The 27,293-nt window shown below is 40.2% G+C and overlaps 1 protein-coding gene and 1 non-coding gene across 5 annotated transcripts in view; both read left to right on the plus strand.

Annotated features, from left to right (window-relative positions):
• INPP4B (inositol polyphosphate-4-phosphatase type II B) overlaps positions 1–27,293 on the plus strand; it is an 825,365-nt gene that overhangs the window by 153,695 nt on the left and 644,377 nt on the right. The gene's annotated exons all lie outside the window — the stretch shown is intronic.
• Positions 17,287–17,394, plus strand: LOC139037881 (U6 spliceosomal RNA). Its single transcript, XR_011490835.1, has one exon. It is a non-coding gene; the product is annotated as a U6 spliceosomal RNA (small nuclear RNA).

Below are 27,293 nucleotides of genomic sequence, written 5' to 3' on the forward strand. Positions count from 1 at the left end.
TTGCTAAATTTGGAGATGTGAGAGCAATAGGGAACTGACAGAAATTACCCATGACTATAATATAGAGGGCAGTAATAAAAACTGAGAAATAAGGCTGAGAAGGTGACAGAGACCAGGTCTCAGACAATCTGGTAAACCTCTTACTGGACTTGGATTTTATATCATGTGCAACAGGAACCCCCAAATGGTTTAAATTTGAGTAGTGACTTTACTAGATTCTATTTCTGAAAATCACTCATTTTACATTGTGGAAAATATATACCAAGGAGAAGGCTGACAACTTGAATATACTATCTAATATATACTGAGTATTTAATGCTTTCCCAACACTATGACAAGGCCTCTTGCATTATATTACTTAATTTTATAATAGTCCTGTGAGACTGGGCTTTATAAGTGTTCCAGTTGTAAATGTGAAGAAATGAAAGTGTAGAAAGATGAAGTAAATTGTTTCAAGTAGCATAACATATAAGTGGCAGAATTAGGATTCAATCCCTGCTTGGAAACCTTATGCCCTTAACCATTAGGCTGCATCCCCTCCATCCACAGCTATCAATGTAATAAATGGTCTTGGTCCATAGAAGGGCTGATGAGAGAGGTAAAAAACTTTTTGGAAGTGAGGAGTATATGATTGACTTGTTTTTGTGTGGGGGTGGATAGGGGGCTTGATAAGGGTTAAAAGGAGAGAAGGATAATATCTATACTTTTAACTGTATTAATTAACTTGGTGATGAGCCCGTTTGTGGGAGATGATAAATTCATGTGAATTTGTTAGACGTAAGATGCTGAGGAAGTTACGGGAGCTACAGAACAGAGGAGTGATCTGGATTAGCAACAGAGAACTGACCGTCCTAGACACCAAAGTGTTCACCAAATCCAGGGGAATGTAGTGCTCAGGAGATGTATCTAGATTGGGAATGAAAGATGACCTAGCAGAAGCAGTAATTCAGGAGGAGTCAGAGGGAAAAAGAGCCCATAAAGGACATTGAGGATAATAGTTGTTGGAAACCCAGAAGAGTATAGTGAGTTTCAAGAAAATCATGGTCAATGATTTTAAATGTTTCTGAAACGCTAAGTAAGAGAAGAACTGAGAAACTCACTGGATGTAGTAATAGTCAAGTGACAGTAACAATGAGGAGAACTTTCAGGGAAAGGTAGGGGCCTGGCGTGCTGCAGTTCATGGGGTTGCAAAGAGTCAGACAGGAGTTAGTGACTGAACAGCAACCATCCCAAGGGGCAGAAGACAGATTGCCATGGCTTGAAGAATGGGGGTAAAAAGCATATAGTGAACATTTATTTGCTTATTGACATTTATTTATTTTAAGACATTAGCAAATGGAAGGAATGAGGGTAGTGGCATAGAGGAATAGGGATGTGGGAGACAGCATTCTTGTCATTCCTTTAAGCAAAAAGGAATCTTCAGCATGTTTGCCTGCTGATAGAAAAGAGTGAATAGAAAAGAAGAAGGTAAAAGATTCAGGGAAGAAGGATATGCAAATGACTGGACTTTTTGAACAAGTGAGAGATGATAACATTCAGAACATTGGTGGCAAATTAATTTTAAATTTCCCAAGATAATTGTTTTAGTCATCCTGGACTACCAAAACAAAAATACAATAGACTGCATGGCTTAAACAGCAACATTCATTTCTCATGTCCTGGAGGCTGAGCAGTGCTGTGATGTGAATGATTTAATTCCTGATGGGGGCCTCTTCCTGATTTACAGTGGCCTTCTAGCTGAGTGTTTAGATGGTGGGGCCACGGGCAAGCTTTCTGGTATCTCTTCTTATAAGGGCACTAATCCCATTGTGAGGGTTCCAGCCTCATGACCTAGTTATCTCTCAAATGCCCCACTTCCTAATACCATCACACTGGGGATTAGGATATCAGCATATGAATTTGGGTGGGGAAACCAATACTGAGGAATGTTGGTAATTGCAACATCCTTTTAGGGACAATGGGATATGATGCATGTGATTCAACTGCCTCAGAGAGTATAAACTTCATATTTACTCTACACATAAGCACCGAACTCTATGTACCAAACTCTGTGCTGGTTTGTTTAAACTTATTGCCAAATTTAGGAGCTCATTTTACTTTTGTTCTGAAGCTTTTGTTCTTCCCAGGCTTCTTAATAATCCTTTAAATTCTAATCCTGTCATCTTTGCTCCTCATGATATCTCCTTAACAGTAATTCTGGCCATAATAGTTTTGTGGTCTGCCCATTGTTTCCAACTAACTTCAAAACATTATTATTGTAAGGTATTTACTCATCTCTTTAAAAAGTGAAAACTTTTTATTAATTAAAAATCCAGGGACTTCCCTAGTGGTCCAGTCATGAAGAATCTGCCTTTAATGCAAGGGACACAGGCTCAATCCCTGGTCCAAGAACTAAGATCCCACTTGGTGTGGGCCACAAGTGCTGACCCCACACATTCCAGAGCCCATGAGGCACATCTAGAGAGAAGTCCACGTGCTGCAACTAGAGGATCCTGCTTGCCCCAGCAAAGAGCCCATGTGTCACAACAATGACCCAATGCAGCCCCCCCCAAATATCCCATATTTCAGATAGATTTGTGGTTTTTGAGCCTATGGCTTTGTTCAGAAGGGCCAAAACCACAGGCAGCCCCTTCATAAAACTTCTTGAACTTAAAATCTTGATTTCAGGTGGGGGAGTTTGATGCAGACACTTCTGTCCCTACCAGTTGGCAGTTGAGGACAGTAGGGGTGTCCCATGTATGTTCACTAACGAATGAGTATGCCTTTGAGAGGCTCACAGAGAGAGGAGAGAAAGTAATAGGCACTGTACCAAAGTTTTTTGCTCTTTTCACAAGTTCTCCCTTTTAATCATTGTATATCATTATTTTCCTTTTGCAGATAAGGGAATCAGTGCTAAAAAGGGTTAACTAACTTGTCCACAGTAGCAAAACTAAGAAGTTTCTTAATCAGGCTTCAATGTGCATCTTTGTGATTCTGAAATAAGTGCACTAGATATGCTAGTCTTCAATAAGTATAGATATGTCCTTAGTCACTCAGTCGTGTGCAACTCTTTGTGACCACATGGACTATAGCCCATCAGGCTCCTCTGTCCATGGGATTCTCCAGGCAAGAATACTGGAGTGGGTTGCCGTGCCCTCCCCCAGAGGATCTTCCCAACCCAGGGATCAAACCCAGGTATCCCACGTTGCAGGCAGATTCTTTACCATCTAAACTACCGGGGAAGCTCAAGAATACTGGAATGGGTAGCCTATCCCTACTCCAGAGGATCTTCCTGACCCAGGAACAGAGCTGGAGTCTTCTGCATTGCAGGTAGATTCTTTACCAACTGAGTTACCAGGGAAACCAAGTATAGATATAAACATTGCTTTAAAAAAGAACTTTTTCAGTGTCAACTGACTTTATATGGAGCCCATGATTCTGTGGAACCAAATTAGGAAAAAAATTATTTGCAAATATCCATCTTTATCCAAAAAAGTTATATTTTGTCAATCCAAAGTAAATCCAAATACCATGTTTTTAAACACTCATCTATTGAAGAAATAGTCTCTTTTTGTATGTTTTGGAATAAATAAGTTAGCTTTCTGGAATAGGACAAAGACTGGTAAAAAGAAGAGATTATTTGTTTCTTCCAATTTTATTGAGGTATAGTGGACATGCTGGGCTTCCCTGGTAGCTCAGTGGTAAAGAATCTGCAGGTAATGCAGGAGGTGCTGGGTTTGTGGGTTTGATCTCTGAGGGAGGGAGGGAGATCCTCTGGAGCAGGAATGGCAACCTACTCCAGTACTCTTGCCTGGAGAATCCCATGGACAAAGGAGCCTGGTGGGCTACAGCCCACAGGGTTGCAAAGAGTCTGAAGCGACTGAGCATCCGCAGATAGAGCACTGAGTATGTTTCGGGCAGACAGCATAATGAGTTGACTTACATACACTGTAAAGTGATGGCCACAGTAAGTCTAGCGAACATCCGTCATCTCATACAGATACATCAACAAAACAGAACAAAGATTTTTTTCCTCGTTCTGAGACCTTGCAAGATTTACTCCCCTTAGAGGAGAGTAGATCACTTTAGAGTAGATTGTAAAGTTGGCCCCATCAGTAAGAGCCGTGTGAACCCCACACATGAGATGTCTAACGGTAAGAGACACTTCCAACTTAAAAGGATAATTTAATAAGGAACTAAAGCTTACAGAGACTAGGGCTCTAAAAGCACAGAAAAGATGACAAGTGACATGTGTGGTGTTAAAAGGCAGAGAAATCTTGAATGGGTAAGGCTGTCAACAGCTCTCAAATGCCTGACTTAGGCTTGACTTAGGCGAGCTTTTAGTTGTTAGTGGGAGCCTCTTTCCCAATAACTTGATTGGATGTAGTTCATTTTATGTTGTGTTGTCATAATATTCTAGATATTCCTTATATTTACTCATGTTTGGGAAACTCAGGTAGTTTGCTGTTTTCCTACAGCAAACTTAACGATAGAGGTTCAGAAGGACTCACCCCCACAGTGTCAGATTTTCAGTCTCTCCATAGTTGACTGTTTCCTGTATATCATTGGAGGTACCAGCCTCTTATTTTTGAAAGCTTTGAATGTAAAAAGTGACTTATGAAGGCATCTGGCTGGAGAAATGGTCAATTTCCAGTTATTGTTAAAAGTAGATGCGCTATTTCATATATTTCAGTATAGAGTCAGTGAACGAGAAAGTAAAGCCCTTTCCCTTTCTTTGTAATATTGCCTTTTTTTTTTTTCCTGGCTACTCTGTGCTTCGTATCAATATTGTTTTTATTCCCGAGTATTTCTGAGTGTAATTTCAGCCTAACTCCCCCTGGTGGGGTGTGGCTGCCCTTGGTATGATGGAGCCTATGAGGCATTCTTTCAAGGATGGCCTGGAGTTGGCCTTCATGACTTCATTGGCTGTACCACATCTTATTAGGGACTCCTACTATGCAGACACTGGGTAAGAGGGGGCATGGTAGTGGGATGGATGTATTTTCCTCTCCTCTTGCCTTGCCACAGTCAGGAAGTAATAATGACAGAACTCAAGGGTCATCTGCATTTTCCTGACACTTTCAGGCAGAGGCTGTGTGAGCAGTGGCATGCAGACCAGACTTCTCTTGTTCTGTGACTTTTCCTGTGATCTTGCTGTCTCCTTGGGGTCCCCTGGTTCCCACCAGCTCTCCAAGACTGGTTTGCTAGCCTCTCATCAGCTGCGTCTCCCCAGTAAATTCCTTTATAGCTTAAGATAGCAGAGCCAATTTTCAATCTGGAACTCTGAGTGGTATGTGACCTTAACATTTTCTGAGATGACAAATGTTTGGATCATCTGAGCTTTCAACATTTTGCAATATTTTAGGTATCATAGTGACTAAGTATTCTTGATCCAGATAGTTTTTGTATTGAAAATTGACACAAAAGAATACATTCAAGACATGTCACTGGTACTAAAACACAAAACCACACATCATATTTCACAGAAAGGTCATGTGACCTGGTTCTAAGAAAAGATTATAATCTGAGGTAGAACAAAGCACTTGTTGCAAAAATTAAAGATTTTAGTTTCATGAGAATGACCCAGAACAAAGTCACAGGATTGATAAATTGGGCAAATATGCAACGGCTTGCTGTTTTCTTAAATAAGAATACTCTTATTATTCTTTTTTTGTAAAGAAATAATGAAGGGGGTTAACAGAATTTGAAATTGATATGTAGAATAGAAATTCTCTCTCCTGCAATGGGAAAAAGAATAGAAATATACAGGTCTATAGAAATCTGATTGGTCCCGTCTTTGAAGATATAATTCCCTAAGGATTGAGTTGAGAGAATACCAGATACCTTACAGAAGAGAATTATTAAAACCGTATTTAATTCAGTATTGTACACTTATGAAAGAGAAATCATACAATTTATCTAGTGCATTTTTAAGTTAAAATGGCAACTTATAATTTGATGAGTTCATTTTAAATAATAAAAGGCTTGCATAAATACTTCTCTTCTGAAGCCAAATTATTCATTTTTGTCTGTCTAACTGCCCCACATTTTGTGGCTTTGGAAGTTACAACCTGACATCACCATGCATGTGTGCTTAGTCGCTCAGTCATGTCCAACTCTTTGTGACCCTTTTGACAGTAGCCTGCCAGGCTCCTCTCTCCATGGGATTATCCCGGCAAGAATATTAGAGTGGGTTGCCATTTCCTGCCCCAGGGAATCTTCCCAACATAGGGATCGAACCCAAGCCTCCTGCGACTCCTGCGTTGGCAGGTGGATTCTTTACCACTAAGCCATCAGGGAAGCAAGAGCCTGTAGAGTTGACTCATAATAATGGAACAGATGAGAGATATATAGGTACGGATGAAGTTAAGGGGTTGAACATGATGTGGGTGCTTGCATGTCTTCTGATTGCTCATGTTTTCCCATTAAACGAGGAAGGAAGGTCATCAGAGAAACAGAAGTATAGAGGAGAAAGCTTCAGATATTTAATAGGAAACAGAGGTATTGGATAGTCCTCAAGGCATATGGAAGTGTGACTGGACCAGTGCTTTATAGTATGATTGCCAGGCTATCTTAGGAGCCTACTGAGATGGACATCATGGATCAAAAGTGGCACCGGTCAGTGTAGTTGTAAGATTTTCTTCAGACAGACTCTACCGCACAGAGAGGATTACAGATGGGGACTTGGTTTTACCAAGTGTGTGGTCTTCCCAAGTGAGACAGCATGCAGAAGTCAGGGTCGTTTCGGGGGTAAATAGGAGGTGGTATAGAAAGACTAACTGCTTTGCAGCTGGGTGAGGGCAGAACTGAGGCAACGAGGAGGGAAGGAGAGCTGAGAAGGTGATGGTACAATTAATTGTAGGTAGTAGGTGTCAGACAGAGGTGGAAAGAGCTGAGCAGGACTATCAGGCATTAGACCCGCCGCTGATGAAGATAATGTGCTGTGTTTGTCGCTCAGCCCTGGCCGACTCTTTGCGACCCCATGGACTGTAGCCCGCCAGGCTCCTCTGTCCATGGGGTTCTCCAGGCAAGAATACGGGAGTGGGTTGCCCTGCCCTCCTCCAGGGGATCTTCCCAACCCAGGGATCAAACCCAGGCCTCCTGTGTTACAGGCGGACTCTTGACTGCCTGAGCCTCCAGAGAAGCCCAAGAATTTTGGAGTGGGTAGTCTATCCCTTTTCCCAGGGAACTTCCCCACCCAGGAATCAAATTGGGGTCTCCTGCATTGAAGGCGGATTCTTTACTAGCTGAGCTACCCAAAAAGTCTGAATGAGACAATAAACTAAAGTAAAAATTAGCCGCCAAGGCTTTAATCACTTATTAGGAGAGTGTAAGCAAAATGCTAACCCATGAGGAAGCAAGGACACCCTTTTTCCATTTTTCCAGGGCTGGCTGAGGAGCCTGTGGATCAACACAGTTGTGGGGGGATCACTTTACTGCCAAGGGAGCTGTGAATAGAGGTTTCTGCAGTTTTACAGATTCAGGGAAGAAGGCCCAAAGGAAAGGCTAGGAGTGAAAAAGCAGAGTCAGAGTGGATACAAGTACCTTCAAGGTTCCGCTTTAACATCACATTGTAAATCGGCTGTACTTCAATTTAAAAAAAGAAGAAGAAATTAAAAAAAAAAATAAGGTTTCCGTCCTTCCAGTGAGAAGGGCTAGGCGAAGGTTCCTGAGGAAAGTCTTGGCTAAAGATCCTAGTGAAGAGGCCTCTGGGGGCCTCCCTGGTGGTCCAGTGGCAAAGACTCCAGGCTTCCAATGCAGAGGGCCCGGGTTCGATCCCCGGTTGGAGAACGAGATCGCACATGTCACAACTAAGACCCAGCGCAGCCAGATAAGTAAATAGTCAAGAGAAAAAGAGGCCTCTGAATGAAGGTGCGGAGCTAAGAGGACAGCCTGCCGAAGAGCCTGTGGCCAGCCTTGGGGACCTGAGCCCTTGACTATGCCTCTTCTCAGGGCCTGTGAGGCATCAGCCATGCATCTGGTCTGGAGTGTGGAGGGCAGCCTTTGAAACGGCCCAGGCTCAGGCCTGAAAGATCACACACAGAATTTTTGCCAGGAGCTGGACTGCACAGTAGATCCTGATTGGAGTCTACAGAGAGTGAGTGTGGAAAACAAGGAAATGAGATGCTTGAAATTGAAGTTTGGAGGTTCAGGACGTTGGTAATGATGAGATCCGGAGTCTGGTGATGGAAATGAGAGGTCTAAAGAAGGTGAGAGAAAAACCATGAGAGTGAGAAGACAGAGTCACCTCTGTGGAAATTGAAATCTGGGAAAGTTATGACAGGAAAAATGCTGGAAAGGAAAAAAAAAACAACTGATGACCTCTGCTTTCAGTGCTAAGATGCGTCAAAATTTATCTCCTCTGTGTTTTTTTCTTTTCTGTGAAAAATATTTTATGAATAAATTGATTTGAAATCAATCAAGATAACATCTTATTATGATTTTTTTTCAGACTGTGAAATCTGTGACTGCCTTGTTTTCTTTAGCGACAGGGTGTGTTCTTGCTAGCAGTTGGCCTTATGAGATGCCTGTGGTTGCTTATCTTGATTTAAACCAAGGTTCAGTTTATCCTGAGTGGTTTATTTTTTTCTTTTTTTGTTCTACCTTTATTGAGGAATGGTTGATGCATATTTGAGAAAGTGTATGTTTAAAGTGTACAATGTGGTGTTTTGATATACATATACATTGTGGAATAATTACCAAGACCAAGGTAATTAACATGTCTATCACCTCAGTTAGTTAATTTTTTTGAGTGTAGGTGGGTGTGGGAAGGATGCTTAAAATCTACTCTAAGCAACTTCCTTTTTTAAAAAGTTTGATCATTTTTAAAGTCTTTATGGAGTTTGTTACCATACTGTTTCTGGTTTATGTTTTGACTTTTTGGCCGTGAGGCATGTGGAATCTTAACCCCCCAACCAGGCATCGAACCCATGTCCTCTGTGTTGAAAGGTGAAATCATAACTACTGGAACACCAAGGAAGTCACTCTTGGCAACTTTGAATTAACAGTATTGTTAACTGTAGTCACCATTCTTCACGTTAGATCCTCGGAACTTATTCTTCTTATAGCTGGAAGTTTATACCCTTTGACCAATATCTCCCATTTTCATCTCCCCTCATCCTCTGGCAACCAGCATGTCTGTTTCTATGAAATCATTTTTGTTTTGTTTTAGATTCCACATATAGTTGATATCACACATATTTGACTTTGTCTGGATTATTTCACTTAGTATAATGCACTCCAGATTTATCCATATTGTTCCCAATAGTAGGATTTACTTCTTTTTTGTGACTGATTAAGAGTCCATTGCCTATATTTATATACAATGTTTTTTTATCCATCCATCCATCCATCCATCGAAAAGACATTCAAGTTGTCTTCTTTTCTTGGTTATCATGAATAATGCTGCAATGAACATGGAAGTACAGATTTCTCTTAGAGATATTCATTTCATTTCCATTGTAGACATACCTGGATGGAGGATAGCTAGATCATATGTTAGTTCCATTTTTAATCTTTTGAGGAACCATCAGACTATTTCCATAATGGCTATACCAATTTACATTCCCGCTGCCCGTGTATAAGTATTCCTTTTTCTCCACATCCTGGTCAGTGTATGTTATAAACCATCTTTTGATCATGGCTGGCCTACCAGGTATCAGGTATTAGCTCATCGTGGTTTTGGTTTACTTTTCCCTGATGATTAGTCAGGCTGGATGTATGCTAAGTCACTTCAGCTGTGTCCAGCTCTTTGCGACCCCATGGACTATAGCCCGCCAGGCTCCTCTGTCCATGGAGTTCTCCAGGCATGAATACTGGAGTGGCTTGCCATTTCCTCTTGCAATGATTAATGATATGGAGTACCATGTCATCTACCTATTGGCAATTTGTATGTCTTCTTTGAGAAAATGTCTATTCAAGTCCTTTGCCCATTTTAAAAACAGGATTATTTGCCTTTTGCTATTGAGTTGTATAAATTATTTATCTGATTGGGATATTAGCCTATTATCAGAAAAATGATTTGCAAATATTTTCTCCCATTCTGTAGGTCAGACCAAGTGTTTTTTAAACAGATCAGAATTTTGACAGCTTATTCTCGTGCATTACTCTCTGTAAATTCAAGCATGTGTCATATTCTGAGATCTAGTCTTAACATATATAGCTTTTTATTTTCTGGGAATTTGAAATTCCCAAATAAAATCTTTAAAATTCTGTGTATCTGATAAGGATGAAGGATGTTATTATTATTATTAGCAGTAATAGTAGTAGCAGTGATATATGACTAGAGAAGAACAAGGCGGGGTTAAATAAGTCACTGCCTAGGAAGTGATTTGTAATGTCTTATACCTAGTGGCTCAGATGGTAAAGAGTCTGCCTGCAATGCAGGAGACCTGGATTCAGTCCCCGGCTAAGGAAGATGCCCCGGAGGAGGAAATGGCAACCCACTCCAGTATTCTTGCCTGGAGATACCATGGACAGAGGAGCCTGGCGGGCTAGAGTCCATGGTGTCGCAAGGAGTTGGACATGACTGAGCGACTAGCACGCACACGCACGCACACGCACACACATCCCTGTGTAAGAAGCTTTAGGGACTTCCCTGGTGGTCCTGGTGTTAAGACGTCACCTTCCAGTACAGGGGGGGTTGGATCCTTGGTTGGGGAACTAAGATCCCACGTGTCTTGTGGCCAAAAATCAAGACATGAAACAGAAGCAATGTTGTAACAAATACAATAAAGACTTCTTAAAATTTTTTTTATCCCACTGCCTAGTGATCTGGATTTATACTTGGTCTCCAGTTGGGAGATCTAAATGTGTTTGACTCATGATTCTGAGAAATGTGGCTGCTCTGTTCCTTCTACACTTCACACATCTCTGACCTTTGTCTCCTGCATGTCTTGTAGGTTCCTAGTATAAACTGACCACATAAATTAATGAAAAGCAATAAGTTTGGGTTATGCATCTATAGGATATATGTGTATATCCTACAGAAAAGTCCACTAAGAATATGCGGTCTAAACCTTTTTCAGTTGAGATTGATTGATAATTTTATCTAATTGGATGGGTTTTTAGAAGATGAACAGAAAATTATCATGTGATTAACACCTAGTACCAGAAACAGTAAGCTTGGCTTACCTGTTTTGTTAGAATATTATTTTGATTTAAATGCTAATGTATATAATTCACTTTCAGAGTTGCTACCAGACTCTTTTTTTAATTACCGGTGACTCCATAAATTTAGGCAGTTTTTCTAGAAGTAAGCTTGATGGCGTTGGTGTGGGTTGAGGAAAACTTAGCAGTATCATAGGGGGAAGGGAGATTGGAGTTGTTTGCCCTGTTTCATCACAAATGTCTTTTCATTAGAAGTCTATCATGTGCATGTCTCTTTTTCCTGGAAATTATGTACTATTGGATAACAGACAATTTAATAACAACCATAACTTAGGCTGCTTACAACTGACAACAGCATTAGATGTTTAAGATGTGATTCTAAGAAGTTTGTGTTTTGTTTTTTCTAATTTATCATTGGGATAATAAACTCTAACTGATACACTTTTAAACTAAGAGAAAGTGAAAGCTTGCCAGCTTCCCTATTGTACTTCACTCTCTCGGACACACCGTTTTAAGAATAAATGCATACAATGGAGTATGCTGGGCTGCACACTGAGATTTTATCCGCTTCCTTGCTGGAGGAAAGTGCTTTTATAAAAACAAGTAAAGCCAGTAAAGGGAGGTAATAGAATAAGTACTTTTACAATAAAAGGATAGAACTATGAATCTACTTTTGCTTGGGTAGCCTTTGCGTTACCCGATTTGCCCCATCACTAGGACCTTCAGTGGGCTGGATGACTGTCTAGTGCCTAATTTTGAGATGTTAAGAGAGCTATGTAAGTAGTAGCTGATAGTGAGAAAGAGGGAGGCAGGGGTTGAGTGGGCCCTGCAGATGCCAGGATAAGATCGCTTCAGTGGGTGTAAGCAGAGAAGTAAGTGATGAAGTTGGGTAGACCCTGGTGGTATATTTGTTTAAGAGGCAGATCTTGGGGCTAGGTGAGCGTTTGTGTCACAGAGTTAGGCACTGGGTCAGTTATTGCCTTGCACAGATGTGGGTGTATAGTTTATCCTCTCAACTAGGTATTACTCTCTTTGAGGGTGATAGGCTCGTTTTACAGTTCTCTCCTGGAGCGGCTAGGCAGTTATGAAATGAGACTGGCTATTGTATGAGAATCTCTTACGAAGTTCTTCTGTGGATTTTTGACCTTTTAAGGACTCTAGTCAGTGCTAGTAAGTCTAGGAGCACCCTCTATCTTAGAAGGCATCGAACAGGGCAGAGAGGAAATGACCTGTTTTAGGATCAGAATGCAGTTTGGTTCATTCATTAGACCGGTGTCATTATCTGCCTGCCTTGACCCTAAATGCTGTCTTTCTAGATTCCCAGTATCTTCCTAATCTTCTCATCTTCCAAGCACTCCTCTGACACTCAACACTTCCCTGCTTGATCCAGGGCACCTGTCTCACTCTCACAGTCCCTGCCTGTGCTCCTAGAACTTGACCTCTGGCTTGAGTGACAGTGTCCAGGTTTTGGTTCTTCCTGGCCCATCCCATCAGATAGTAAAGAATCTGCCTGCAATGCAGGAGACCCAGGTTCGATCCCTGGGTTAGGAAGATCCCCTGGAGGAGGTAATGACTACCCACTCCAGTATTCTTGCCTGGAGAATCCCATGGACAGAGGAACCTGGCAGGCTACCATCCATGGGGTCACAAAGAGTTGGACATGACTCAGTGACTAACACTTTCACTTCACTTTCAGATTAACATCCTGATAAATATTGCTTTCATTTGTGTGAATGGCATGCATATAACCATTGAGACCTCTGTTGAACAATTAAGGTTTGGTTACAGTTGACACTATGGATGGATAGCTTAGTACTTTGCTGAACAGAACACTCAAGCTGTCTTAATAAGCTTATATAACTGATTTAACACACAGTTTATTAAATCATATGTGTTGGAGAGGTTCCCGCCTTTGAGACATGCTGCTAACCACATGATACAGTATCTTGTTTTTCCTTCAACTAGTTATTTCTGATCATAGACTTGAGCGTAGTATTTTAAAAATAAGCTACTCAGAGAGTAGTATTGAAACATATACATTACCATATGTAACATAGATAGCCAGTGGGAATTTGTTGTATGATGCATGGAGCTCAAAGTCTGGGCTCTGTGACATCTAGAGGGGTGGGGTGGAATGGGGAGGGAGGTTTAAGAGGAAGGGGATATGTATATACCTGTGGCTCATTCATGTTGATGTATGGCAGAAACCACCACAGTGTTGTAGTGATCCTCCCATTAATGTAAAATAAAATTTAAATTAACAGATAAAAATAAGCTACCAATTTACAGACAACTGCATGAGGAGTGTGACAATCACATACTTGATCCTTTGCTTAACAATACATTAAGGACTAAGACATTCAGATCTTTTGCACAGAAAAGAATGTTTTCAGTATTATTAAAACTTCTCTCAATGCATTGATTTTTTAAGTTTGCTTATATGGAAACAAAATAGCTGTTCAGTTTTGGCAGAATCATTTGTTTTGAGCTTTTTGCCTAACAGAATGCATACTTCAACTTTGGCAGGTCTGTTTGAGAATTAGCTCCATATTTGGGACTCTTCAGTTTCCTGGCTCATTGGACCTTGATTTCAGAACTTTGTGCAATCCTGAAATAGTCAGTGATTTTGATGTCTTCATAAAGGGGATCATTTTGCAAGTAATGCTTTGTGCAATTTATAGATTATTTTATAAATTTTACTGCACAGGCCTAAGTGTTGTTTAATACTCAAAAAAATATCAAGTAGATGGATAAGAAGATGTTCTAGGTAACACAGAATTAGTCACACATGTCCCTTCCCTAGGACCTTATTTTCTTACAGGGTCAATAGTAAAATGTAGTTAGTTTTTAAAGAAGAAAGTGGCTGTTTCTTAAGACTTTGCTCCTACTAGAGAAAAAAGATTATCCTGAGGAACTTCAGCTTGTATCCTCGTTCATATAGTAAAAGCAAATATATTTATTAAGAATATTAAGTAATTTAATCAGAGAAAATTTTGTTAAGTTCAAGAACACTTCTAGGTTCCCTGTAAATCTGTTAGCAAAGAGAAGGAAATGAGTTACAAAATGATGGGAAGGATACTTCCTATTAATATTCTGTATTGTTTTTGTCTTCAATATTTATTTCTCTTCTAGTATTGTTCATTTATCTATTTCTAGTAATCTATTTAAACAGTAAGTCATGTGGGAACCCAACCTGATTTGTCCAATTTGTGGCTTCTGAATGAGGTTTTCAGTGGGTTAGAGAAATCATTTCTTGTGGCCCATAAGCTTTCTGTTCTGTATGAAGATCCAGTATTAGGTTGTTTTGAGAACACTGGATAATTCATCAACTTTAAGTTGAAAGGGGTTCTCAGGTTATCAGATCCATCCCTTCCATTCCAGAGGAGGCAGTGGGCCCCAAGAAAGTAATGGGCCTGCCTGACTGGTGAGTGACAGTCAGACATGGAACTCAAGCCTTCTGATTCCCCCTAAGTTTATGAATGGAGCCCCACTTAGTGTCTCAAAGGAAACTCATAGACAAAGGGGTCTTTGTAACCCAAGGTCAGTAGTTTGGGATTTTGTAGTCGGTGTGTATCCACCCCACATTCTCTGTTTCCTGAGTTAGCCTGAAGAAGTTTAGAGAAGAGATGGCAAGCAGAGTACTCCGTAGTCAGAGGATAAGTTGAGGCTATCTGAGTCAGGTAACTAGGATGTGGAGATTGTGCTTCTCCATCTGGATTGTTGATGGATAAGTAGGTGCAGTCTCATTAAGGATTTTGAGACATAGGGTACCTGCTCTGACATTGTCCTCAGTGGTTTCCCACCGCTTGGTGATTCTCATAAATGTGTATTACTGTTTGACCTTATTAAGTGCACAGCCTGTGTATCATAGGATTAATCAGGAGACATTTTTCTAGAAGCGTCTGTTTTCTAAACATGGACTTTGTGGCATCTGTTATAGTATGCTGTAGATCCTGAATACTAAAACACAACAGCAAAAAGCCTGCCCTTGTAGGCATTTTGGACTCACTGTTTTTTTTCTCTTTCAAAATGCTTCAAAACCACATGCAAGTCTTGATGTCAAAAGGGCTATAATTTCCCTCTGAGTTTTTTCGCTGGACTTTTAAGAGTTTGCTAGAAAATGTGGTGACAGTTACAGCTGATCATGTCAAGATGAGAAGGAAATGAGATGCATTTGGGGACTGAGATGCGCTTAGAGTTTCATCATCTCATGGTGATGGATTTTAACAGATGGCTCCTGCTGAGTTCTTCATTTTGTCAAGTCCCAGGGTCAGCTGGTCATCATGGACTGAATCGTAGGCTTTGTGATAACTGAGAATTATATTCAGAACTTGAAACAGTGGTGGAAAAAAGAGACCAGTTGTTGGCCATAAACACCTTCTGAGTATGCATCTCTAAAAACAGCTACTAGGGAAAAGGTCTGGGACCTGTGATTCCAGGTCTCTGGAGGTGGGTGAGTGGGCAGGTGCTGGAGGCCCTCCAGACTAATTTCTATCCCCTGCTGTCTTTTACAACAGTCAATTTCACTATTCACTGAGATATAAAAGTCAGTATTGGGAATCATTTAAAAAGTCTATTTTTGTTTTTTTTAATGAAGTTGATAGTACCAGGGAGACGGTTGGAGAGATGGGAGGTGACCATTTACAATGCCTTCTCTGGTCCTTTTTGCCAATTTTCCAGCAGTTCCCTGCAGGGGAGCCGAGTTTCTTTCAAGATTGTTTCAATGTTAAATTGACACTAAATCAAGAGCACAGTAAGCCCCAACTAGTCTTTTTAAGGGAAGAAAATTTTGAAGGCAGGCAGGTCCCTTGTGGGGAGCTGATGCAGAAGAGGGGAGACAGCAGATGAAACCACTGTTGAAATTGGGGAGTGGGAAGTCAAAATTAGAAGACTTTTGCCTTATTTCAAAATACATCTTTCTCTCCTTGGATGTCTTTTCCTCTCTGCACTCTTGTACCATTTGTTTTATATGGTGAATATTTTCTCTAGTCTAAAAAGAACAAAAATGACCTTTGAAACATTTTTCTCCGTGTTGTATTTAGGCCAAAACCCTGTAGATCATGTTACCCTACGGGCCGGCACTTTGTTGGCTCAAGTTCTTAGGCAGTGCATGCTTTGTAGCACACCTGAGTCATATATTAATGGATCGATAAAAATGCCCTATTGTGTCTTAAAAAGATATTAAGAATCGGATGCTGACCTGAAAAGGCATGGTGTTGATGGTGACCAGATCTCTTATCAGCAAAATATAGCTCAGCATGTCACTCACTTTCTTAATAATACTCCAAAACAATACAAAAGATACTACATCGTGAAAAAGATTATTAAATATATAAATGTCAATTCGCTTTATCTTGCAGATGGTAGTTCATATCTATCTATCTTTCTTTTCTTTCTCTCCTTCTCTCTCTGTCCCTTCCTACCTTCCTTCCTTCCTTCCTGTTTCGCATGATAAAGAAAGTTTGACTTTTAAAATTGCATAAACCCAAACTTAGTACTGGTGAACATAGCTCTACAGGAAAGGAGGCAGATAAATACTGTTTTCTAAAGAATTCCTCCACCGTATATGAACATATGCACTTATGTGAAGCTGAATTTTTTTACTCAAAATGTATATCTCTAACAATTGTGATACTTTTTAATGCTCTAGCGTGAACCATATTGTGTCCCATACAAACTATACTATCAGTTAGGGCTACTCCTTTAAGAAGTTTGGTATTACAGATCCTGAGACTTGATACTACTAAATAGAGTAATATCATTAGTTCTTCAAATATTAATAATTCATGGCCCTTTTGTCCCAAAATTGTTCTGAAACAGGGTCTGCTGAAGGAATCATAATTTCTTGTTTTAAACATAAGCAAGTAGATTATCATGGGTAGCTTGGCACTGCCTGTTGAAAGCACTTCTAACATATTTTTTGTGTAAGATATTGCAATTTGAGAAAATTTCACTTATTGCACAAAAATTTATTGTCTGCCAATGTACTGGGACCTCCACTCAAAGTACTAGTCCTTCTCAGTAGAGTATGCCAAACAAATATATTAATTAATTTCTATGAGAGATTTTTTTTTTTCTATTAGTGTCTATACATGGTGCAGTCGTCACACAAAAGAAAACCATTGGTTTCCTGAGATGGCTCAGGACATGTACCACAAAAGAGGAGACTCTTGGAAGAGTAATATTGGCCAGATAAAAATGCTATCGGCAGCACATATACTAAAATTGGAACGATACAGAGAAGATTAGCATGGCCCCTGCGCAAGGATGAATGGAAGCAACCTAGATGCCCATCAGCAGACGAATGGATAAGGAAGCTGTGGTACATATACACCATGGAATATTACTCAGCCATTAAAAAGAATTCATTTGAATCAGTTCTAATGAGATGGATGAAACTGGAGCCCATTATACAGAGTGAAGTAAGCCAGAAAGATAAAGACCATTACAGTATACTAACACATATATATGGAATTTAGAAAGATGGTAACAATAACCCTATATGCAAAACAGAAAAAGAGACACAGATGTACAGAACAGAATTTTGGACTCTGGGAAAAGGGAAGGGTGGGCCCTTTCGAGAGATCAGCATCGAAACATGTATATTATCTAGGGTGAAACAGATCACCAGCCCAGGTGGGATGCATGAGACAAGTGCTCGGACCTGGTACACTGGGAAGACCCAGAAGGATTGGGTAGAGAGGGAGGTGGGAGGGGGGATCGGGATGGGGAATACATGTAAATCCATGGCTGATTCATGTCAATGTATGATAAAAACCACTACAATATTATAAAGTAATTAGCCTCCAACTAATAAAAATAAATGAAAAAACAAACAAACAAAAAAAAAACAAAAAAAAATGCTATGGTAAAACATCCCAGAGAAAAGAAAATAACATGCGCAGACAGTGGAGTCAAGAAACATCCTAGTGTATTTGTGTGTGTGAGCTCAGTCGCTTCAGTCATGTCTGACTCTCTGTGACCCCATGGACTGCAGCCCACCAGGCTCCTCTGTCCATGGGGTTCTCCAGGCAAAAACATTGGAATAGGTTGCCATGCCCTCCTCCAGGGGATCTTCCCTGGAATCAAACCCATGTCTCTTACATCTTCTGCCTTGGCCGCTGAGTCCTTTACCTTAGGGGCGTGTGTATGGTCCTGAAGTGTTTCCTGTTAGAATCTTGCTCTTATTTCAATATTCATAAAGAAAACAAATTGTATTGCCTGCAGCAGATGTGAGATACATGATAAGGAAATAGCCTTCAGTTATTTACTAAAGACGATGACTTAGTAATGATTACACAGCTCATTCTGGTGATAAAATGACTGAGGAAAATGTCCTGAAGACAGAATTATCTGAAATACAATACTGTAAGATGAGAAAAGATGAGGGGCTAGAAATGACAGGTGTCTGTGGGAGAAGGCTGAGTGCAGCTTTGCTATCCATCCCTGGACTGTGGGTCATGGGAGGGTGAATGGGTCACCTATGCTGTCAGGCAAGGGTTGTGTTTCTGTGAGGCAAAGAGCCACAGACTGAAGTTAGTCATCAGAGGTGTTCTCTAGGATGGGATGGAAGGGGCTGCCTGGAGAGGGAAGTCAAGAATGGGGATGGGCAGGGCGGAGATTGGTATGGGGACAAGGGAAATCTTCCTGGCACGACAGGTGGTTCCTGAGCCTGATGGGGCTGAGAAGTGGGGCACCTGGGGTATTGTATGTGGAGAGTCCCACAGCATCCCACGCTGTTGGGAACATCTGAGCGAATATCATCCACATCATTCATAGTCACCAGGTCTTGTCTTCCATTCCTAGCAATTCAGATACAGCAACTGAGAGGCCCTGGTGTCCTCCACGCCTCCCACTTTCTTGCTGTTTCTGGTCGTCATCTCCCTCTCTGGCTTTGCCCTACAGAACCCTCACACCTCATGTTACCTGGACTAGCCCTAGGTTTTTGTTTTCCTTCAAGGGTTTCACTGAAGAAGGACAGTCCACTAAGAGAGAGAATTTGTAACTTCACTCTCTCCTCATCCCTTTTTGCTTGAATCCAGGAAAAAAATTAAAGCTGAATTTGTTTCTCAGCTCAAGCAATTCTAGAAGATCTTATGCTCTGTATTTCTGGGTCCAAACTCCAATCAGAGCTTTATAGAATTTTCGGTGGTTAATTTCTGTCTTTCTCTCTCTTTTTTTTTCATTGATTAAGTTTGTATTTGGGTATTGTAGCTATTTTAGGAAGTCCTTTGAAGCCTTTTTGAGATGAATTGAAAATTAATAAGTAAAAGTAATCAAATGCTCTTTCTTTTCTCATGCGTCCTTTGGCATAATCCTCTCAGCTCCTCTCTGCCTTAGAGCCAGTTTTGTTAGTGGGTCAATTTCACATCATCTATCTAATGTTCTTTTTTGGTAACTCTCAACACTGTTATCTTTCAATTAAGAAAATCCCCCATCTTACTAGTTGCAAAATTTTTTGTTTCACCTCACTTTTCTCAAGAATTCTGATTTTTTTTCCTTCTGAAATCATCACTGTTTCCATTGATCAGGAAATAAAACCTTTCCTTACAACAAATATTCTTCTTCAAATCTATTTTATTCTTAATAACAAGTTCTAGTCACCATCCTGTATCTCCTACATAATGAACATTTTCTGCTGTCCAGTTCTTCTTGGGTCGAATAGCCTGCTTTCTCATTTCTAGAGGGAAAAGACATAAAGGGGACACATAATCTTCTCTTTGTTGGGGTTATTCTCTCTTAAGAAAGATTTATTTTTCCAAATTTTAGATTGCATATGGAGCCCGGGAATAAATGGAGATAATCGTTTATAATTGAAGTTGTTTGGGGGTACATGTTATGCAACCAGGGCAGCTCCCACGGAGGGCCAACTGGACTCAGACTGGTTCTCACTCGGACTTCTTTTCTTGACTTTGATGCATGATACAACTCTATATTGCTTTTCAAGTTGGCAGCCACGGTTATCAGAATCCTTGTTTCCCCTGCTCAGCGTTCTGAACCTACAGTTGGTGACTTTTTCATTTCCTCCCTAAGCTTGTCTTGATTTCCACTTTCCACTAATTGAGAACTGGAATATTCGCTTAAACATTTAAACACTCTAGAGAATTTAATAAACCCTTATGGGCTATCTAGGGAACAGAAGATAAAGTCTCGAAAGTCTTGATATTTCCTGTCTCAATTCCAGTTCTAGGGTTTGGAAAATCAGATCAGCATCTTAGGGGTTCAGATGCATCCAATGTTGAAAATAGGCTTTCTAGAATGCAGACATGTGCCTTGTTTGTTTTACTAACTTTAATCATCTATTTTTGAATCTATGGTACATTTATTCTATAAAGTTAATCTCTTGTTACAATGGTAGATAATTTTCATAGACTTACCTATTTAAGTCAGTTGTCTTGATAAGTATTTTTTAAATACATTTACAAATACATAGAAACCTATCTGATTCTAGAGAAAGTGTAATTGATGTGGAAATTTACAGATGATTTTAGCTTGGTAGGAAACTCTTGACCGTTTGTATTTTTAGAAATGACTGCAGATAGTGGAATGGAAGAACCCCATATAAAAAACCCATACTATGAAATTTTCACCATGGAGTCACTAAAATATTTGCTGTTTATAAAACATTTTTTCATCCTTGAACAGTCTTTGAAATATTACTCACTAAAAATGTCACCCCAATGAAGGATTGTTCTAAAGTGCAATTGACTTTTTTTCCTCTTTTCTGCAGTAAAGGAGAATCTATAAAATGGTAAATATTCAAATGTTCTTGTAAAGTACTATATATTTCCCTGTCTCAGGCAAGTAGAGGACTGTGTTGGCAGAAGTCAGCTTCTGCTTATTAAGTAATATTGCCATGGCTTGTAAAAGAGAAGCAGCATATCTGAAGCCGCAGTGTACCTTTGATATATCACTCAGCGTTACTCCTTTCAGAATTATGGAAGACATACTTAAGTCTGAATCAGGGAATAATGTCAGAGAAAATAAATATCCACTTTTGGGGGGCAGCAGTTTAAAATATATTAAAATTTAGAAATGTTCAGAGTCACACACGCATTCTTTGATTTACTCCCTTCTATTAATATATAACCAGCATACAGTGCTCAAACTGACCTTTTGAGGTTTGGATTATAACTCTGGCTAATTTTTTTATAGTCCTATGTTAATTTTGTCCAGTTATAATTTTGCCAAATAATTAGTATTAGAGAAATGTCTTTTTTCTCTTGTGGGAATAATGCAACCAAGATATATTTCAGTTCAGTTCAGTTCAATCGATCAGTCGTGTCTGATTCTTTGCCACCCCATGGACCGTAGCAAGCCAGGTCTCCCTGTCCATCAACAACTCCTGGAGTTTACCCAAACTCATGTCCATTGAGTCGGAGATACCATACAACTATCTCATCCTCTGTTGTCCCCTTCTCCTCCTACCTACAATCTTTCCCAGCATGAGGGTCTTTTCCAAGGAGTCAGCTCTTCGCATCAGGTGGCCAAAGTATTGGAGTTTCAACTTCAGCATCAGTCCTTCCAATGAACACTCAGGACTGATTTCCTTTAGGATGGACTGGTTGGATCTCCTTGCAGTCCAAGGGACTCTCAAGAGTCTTCCCCAACAACCACAGTTCAAAACCATCAATTCTTCAGCTCTCAGCTTTCTTTATTGTCCAACTCTCACATCCATACATGACTACTGGAAAAACCATAGCTTTGACTAGATGGATCTTTGTTGGCAAAGTAATGTCTCTGCTTTTTAATATGCTGTCTAGGTTGGTCATAACTTTCCTCCAAGGAGTACACATCTTTTAATTTAATGGCTGTATTCACCATCTGCAGTGATTTTGAAGCCCCCCAAAATAAAGTCAGCCACTGTTTCCACTGTTTCCCCTTCTATTTGCTATGAAGTGATAGGACCAGATGCCATGATCTTAGTTTTCTGAATGTTAAGTTTTAAGCCAACTTTCTCACTCTCCTCTTTCACTTTCATCAAGAGGCTTTTTAGCTCCTCTTCACTTTCTGCCATAAGGGTGGTGTCATCTGCATATCTGAGGTTACTGATATTTCTCCCGGCAATCTTGATTCCAGCTTGTGCTTCTTCCAGCCCAGCGTTTCTCATGATGTACTCTGCATATAAGTCGAATAAGCAGGGTGAGAATATACAGCCTTGACATACTCCTTCTCCTATTTGGAACCAGTCTATTGTTCCATGTCCAGTTCTAACTGTTGCTTCCTGACCTGCATACAGATTTCTCAGGAGGCAGGTCAGGTGGTCTGGTATGCCCATCTCTTTAAGAATTTTCCACAGTTTGTTGTGACCCATACAGTCAAAGGCTTTGGTATAGTCATAAAGCAGAAATAGATGTTTTTCTGGAACTTTCTTGCTTTTTTGATGATCTGACATGTGTTGGCAATTTGATCTCTGGTTCCTCTGCCTTTTCTAAAACCATCTTGAACATCTGGAAGTTCACAGTTCACGTATTGTTGAAGCCTGGCTTGGAGAATTTTGAGCATTACTTTACTAGCATGTGAGATGAGTGCAATTGTGAGGTAGTTTGAACATTCTTTGGGATTGCCTTTCTTAGGGATTGGAATGAAAACTGACCTTTTCCAGTCCTGTGGCTACTGCTGAGTTTTCCAAATTTGCTGGCATATTGAGTGCAGCACTTTCACAGCATCATCTTTCAGGATTTGAAGTAGTTCAACTGGAATTCCATCACCTTTACTAACTTTGTTGATAGTGATGCTTCCTAAGGCCCACTTGACTTCACATTCCAGGATGTCTGGCTCTAGGTGAGTGATCACACCATCGTGGTTATCTGGGTCGTGAAGATCTTTTTTTGTATAGTTCTTCTGTGTATTCTTGCCACCTCTTCTTAATATCTTCTGCTTCTGTTAGGTCCATACCATTTCTGTCCTTTATTGAGCCCATCTTTGCATGAAATATTCCCTTGGTATCTCTAATTTTCTTGATGAGATCTCTAGTCTTTCCCATTCTATTGTTTTCCTCTATTTCTTTGCTGAGGAAGGCTTTCTTATCTCTCCTTGTTGTTCTTTGGACCTCTGCACTTAAATGGGTATATCTTTCTTTTTCTCCTTTGCTTTTAGCTTCTCTTCCTTTTACAGCTATTTGTTAGACCTCCTCAGACAGCCATTTTGCTTTTTGCATTTCTTTCTCTTGGGGATTGTCTTGACCCCTGTCTCCTGTACAGTGTCACAAACCTCTGTCCTGTAGTTCATCAGGCACTCTATCAGATCTAGTCTCTTAAATCTATTTCTCGTTTCCACTGTATAATTGTAAGGGATTTGATTAGGTCATACCTGAATGGTCTAGTGGTTTTCCCTACTTTCTTCAATTTAAGTCTGAATTTAAATGAGGAGTTCATGATCTGAGCCACAATCTGCTCCCAGTCTTGTTTTTGCTGACGGTATAGTGCTTCTCCATCTTTGGCTGCAAAGAATATAATCAATCTGATTTCAGTGTTGACCATCTGGTGATGTCCATGTGTAGAGTCTTGTGTTGTTGGAAGAGGGTGTTTGCTATGACCTGTGTGTTCTCTTGGCAAAACTCTGTTAGCCTTTGCCCTGCTTCATTCTGTACTCCAAGGCCAGATTAGCCTGTTACTCCAGGTGTTTCTTGACTTCCTACTTTTGCATTCCAGTCCCCTATAATGAAAAAGACATCTTTTTTTGTTGTTAGTTCTAAAAGGTCTTATTTAATTGAACACATTTTGACTCTTCATTGCAAGCTGAAGTGGCTGTGGCTGAGTAGTAAGGCTGCCTTTTTAAAACTCATGTCCCTGAACACTTGGGGAAATGCAGTGAAATATTAATGACAGATACAAAATCATAATTAAATGATGAGTTTTTATTTTTAGATTACCAAACTACCTTCATGCCACTTTTCTAAATTCTTAGGCCTTTGTAAATTCTGTGCCTGTGAGCTATTTGGAAATTACCAGTAGTGGAGGTCTTCTGCCTAAGTAGGAGGAGTGGAGAGATGGTGGAAGGAATTTTTGTAGTAGCCTTCAATGGTTAACTTAGACTGAATTCCTGTCTGAAAATATTGTTAACACTTGTAGCCCTGTAAATAACTAATTGTATGCCCTTGGGCAATTTATATGAAAGCTTTTGGTAGTAATGGAGTCCCCACAATGGGATCGTGTATGTGTGATCCTTTCTGGTAGAGCCATTCATGGTGTGTATGTTCTTGCGTGCTAAGTTGCTTCAGTCGTGTCTGACTCTGCGACCCTATGGACTGTAGTGTGCCTGGCTTCCTTAGTCCTTGGGATTCTCCAGACAGGAATATTGGAGTGGGTTGCCATGCCCTCCTCCAGGGGATCTTCCCGACCCAGGGATCAAACCTGTGTCTCTTACATCTCCTGCATTGGCAGGCAGGTTCTTTACCACTAGTGCCACCCAGGAAGCCCTCACAAAGGACCAGATACCTTTTAACAATGTCCAGTTGTATGTGTGTTTTCATAAAACCCAACCAAATCTTGGCAAATGTACCCATGGGGCAACCTTGTTACTAGCAACTCCCTTCACCCGTCACTTGCAAGGATGCTAACTGCAAAAATTCCAAAGAAAGTTCTCTGATGCATACTAATTGAAGGAGCTTTGAGAGGGACAAATCTAAGTTATACCTTTCTAGATTTATTGTCTCTTCATCTGTTTGTATACCCTATGCTTTAGTCTACTCAAATAATGGCTAGTCCAGGAACATACCATACTCTCTTTTGCCTCTGTATGTTTGCCTGGAATGCGCATCAAGCCTGCTGCTGCCTGGCAAATGTATAGTCACATTTCCTGACTCAGTTCAAGCAACAGTTCCTCTGTGAAGGTTTCCCAAATTTCCCTCCCTTCCTCAACAGGCTTTGGCTCTGAAACGCCCTTGTTTCAGTCACTCTGTACTAACAGGGCTTCTCTGGGGCATCAGGCAATAAAGAATCTGCCTGCAATGCAGGAGACTTTAGGTTTGATCCCTGGGTTGGGAAGATCCCCTCAAGAAGGCAATGGCAACCCACTCCAGCGTTCTTGCCTGGAGACTTTCATGGACAGAGGTGAGTAACAGTCCATGGAGTCCATGGGGCGGCAAGAGTGGGACACTGCTGATCAACTAAACCACCATAGTAACACATGTTTTAAGAGTTAATAGATTGTATTCCGATCTGCTGGTTTGTTTACATACGTGATTCCTATATCCCCAGGTCTTCCAGCCTAGAGAACAAAGTGTAGGGTCACGGTAACTTGCTAAAAGGCATTTATCTCACTTCTTTCCCAGCTGTTGATAGGCACGGGATTGTCTTCTAAAGCCTGTTCAGTAGTCCTTTTATCTTCCAGGGTGAAGATAGTATTTCTCTCTCCTGTAGCTTGTTCACCGATGCCCCTTGGAAACCACCGAAGGCCAATGCCCTTTGCTTTTCCTTTTCTCTTCCAGAGGGCTGGTCTGGTGTTCTATGTAAATCACCATGCTATGTCTGTGCGCCAGTGTCCTCCAAAAGGCTCCCTGATGCTGAAGTTCTTTCCATCCCTCTGGTCTTCTGGTCTGTCCCGCTGTCATCAAGGGTCCTGATTTGTGCTGTCAGTGCCTGACCGAAGTTTTTATGAAATAACTCTTCTAGTCCCCCTTCTCTTCCACAGACACACAAACAAAACACACAGAAAATATTTTCTCTTCTTGCAAGGCTACACATTTAAGTGAAGGAGTCTGTATGTGTAACATGCATGTACTCTGTTAAATCGACTCAGGAAGTTCTAGGGCCATATTGCTAGGCAACCAAAAAATAATAAGAAAATTTGGGGCTGAGTTAGCCTTCATTTACCTACAATAGTCATCTAACTCAAAACCCAAGAATTAAATTCTTCTGAGAGGATTTCCATTTATCATGTATGTGTGTATACATATATATTCATAATATATAATCATTGTGATGCTTTTATTATATAATACTTTATTCCCTGCCACTCCAAAATATTAAAATATTCTTATTTTTTACTTCTTTCCAACCCTACTGATTGATATCTTATAGGTCCCAAAATTATTTTCTATTAATATCAAACTTTCAAAATAGAACACTTCCTTTGATGATGAAATACCAAATATCAGTTCCTTGTCTGTTTCTCAGACTCCCATGTTCAGAGTCTCTGGGAGGAAGAGATTTTTAACTTCACACACCAATACTCTACAGGAATATTTTCTACTCCTTGTAATACAAAAAGCACTTTGTTTTAGTTTTTCAAAGAATTACACACTTGGTGCACAAATTGGTTGTTATAGTCATTAAATAAAAAAATTAAAACTTTTGAAACTTATTAAGATATGGATACAAAAGAAAAGAGACTTGGTCTTTTTATAAATTAAATTAATTTAAATTCATTTTCATCTTTGAAATGAGTTCACAAAAGCTGCCAAAGTTGGTATGGAAAGAGCTTTAAGAAATCTGGAAGAGTTTACAAATTTATATCTATTTTATATCATTTTTTTTACAAATTTATGTTTATTTTATATAAAATATTTTATATGTATTTTTTAATTCTCACTTCAGTATTGGGGGTCCTCAAGAACACCCCTTATATGCAGACTACATCATGCGAAATGCTGGGCTGGATGAAGCACTAGCTGGAATCAAGATTGCCGGGAGAAATATCAATAAACTCAATACACAGATGACACTACCGTTATGGCAGAAAGTGAAGATGAACTAAAGAGCTTCTTGATGAAAGTGAAAGAGGAGAGTGAAAAAGTTGGCGTAAAGCTCAATATTCAGAAAACTAAGGTCATGGCATCTGGTCCCACTTCATGGCAAATATATGGGGAAACAATGGAAACAGTGAGAGACTTTATTTTCTTGGACTCCAAAATCACTGCAGATGGTGACTGCAGCCATGAAATTAAAAGACGCATGCTCCTTGGAGGAAAAGCTATGACCAACCTAGACAGCATATTGAAAAACAGAGATATTACTTTGCCAACAAAGATCCATCTAGTCAAACTATGGTTTTTCCAGGAGTCATGTATGAATATGAGAGTTGGACTATAAAGAAAGCTGAACACCAAAGAACTGATGCTTTTGAACTGTGGTGTTGGGGAAGACTCTTGAGAGTCCCTTGGACTGCAAGGAGATCCAACCAGGCCATCCTAAAGGGAATCAGTCCTGAATATTCATTGGAAGGACTGATGCTGAAGCTGAAACTCCAATACTTTGGCCACC

Source organism: Odocoileus virginianus, chromosome 12 (genome assembly GCF_023699985.2).
Source record: "Odocoileus virginianus isolate 20LAN1187 ecotype Illinois chromosome 12, Ovbor_1.2, whole genome shotgun sequence".
Classification (NCBI taxonomy): Eukaryota; Metazoa; Chordata; class Mammalia; order Artiodactyla; family Cervidae; genus Odocoileus; species Odocoileus virginianus.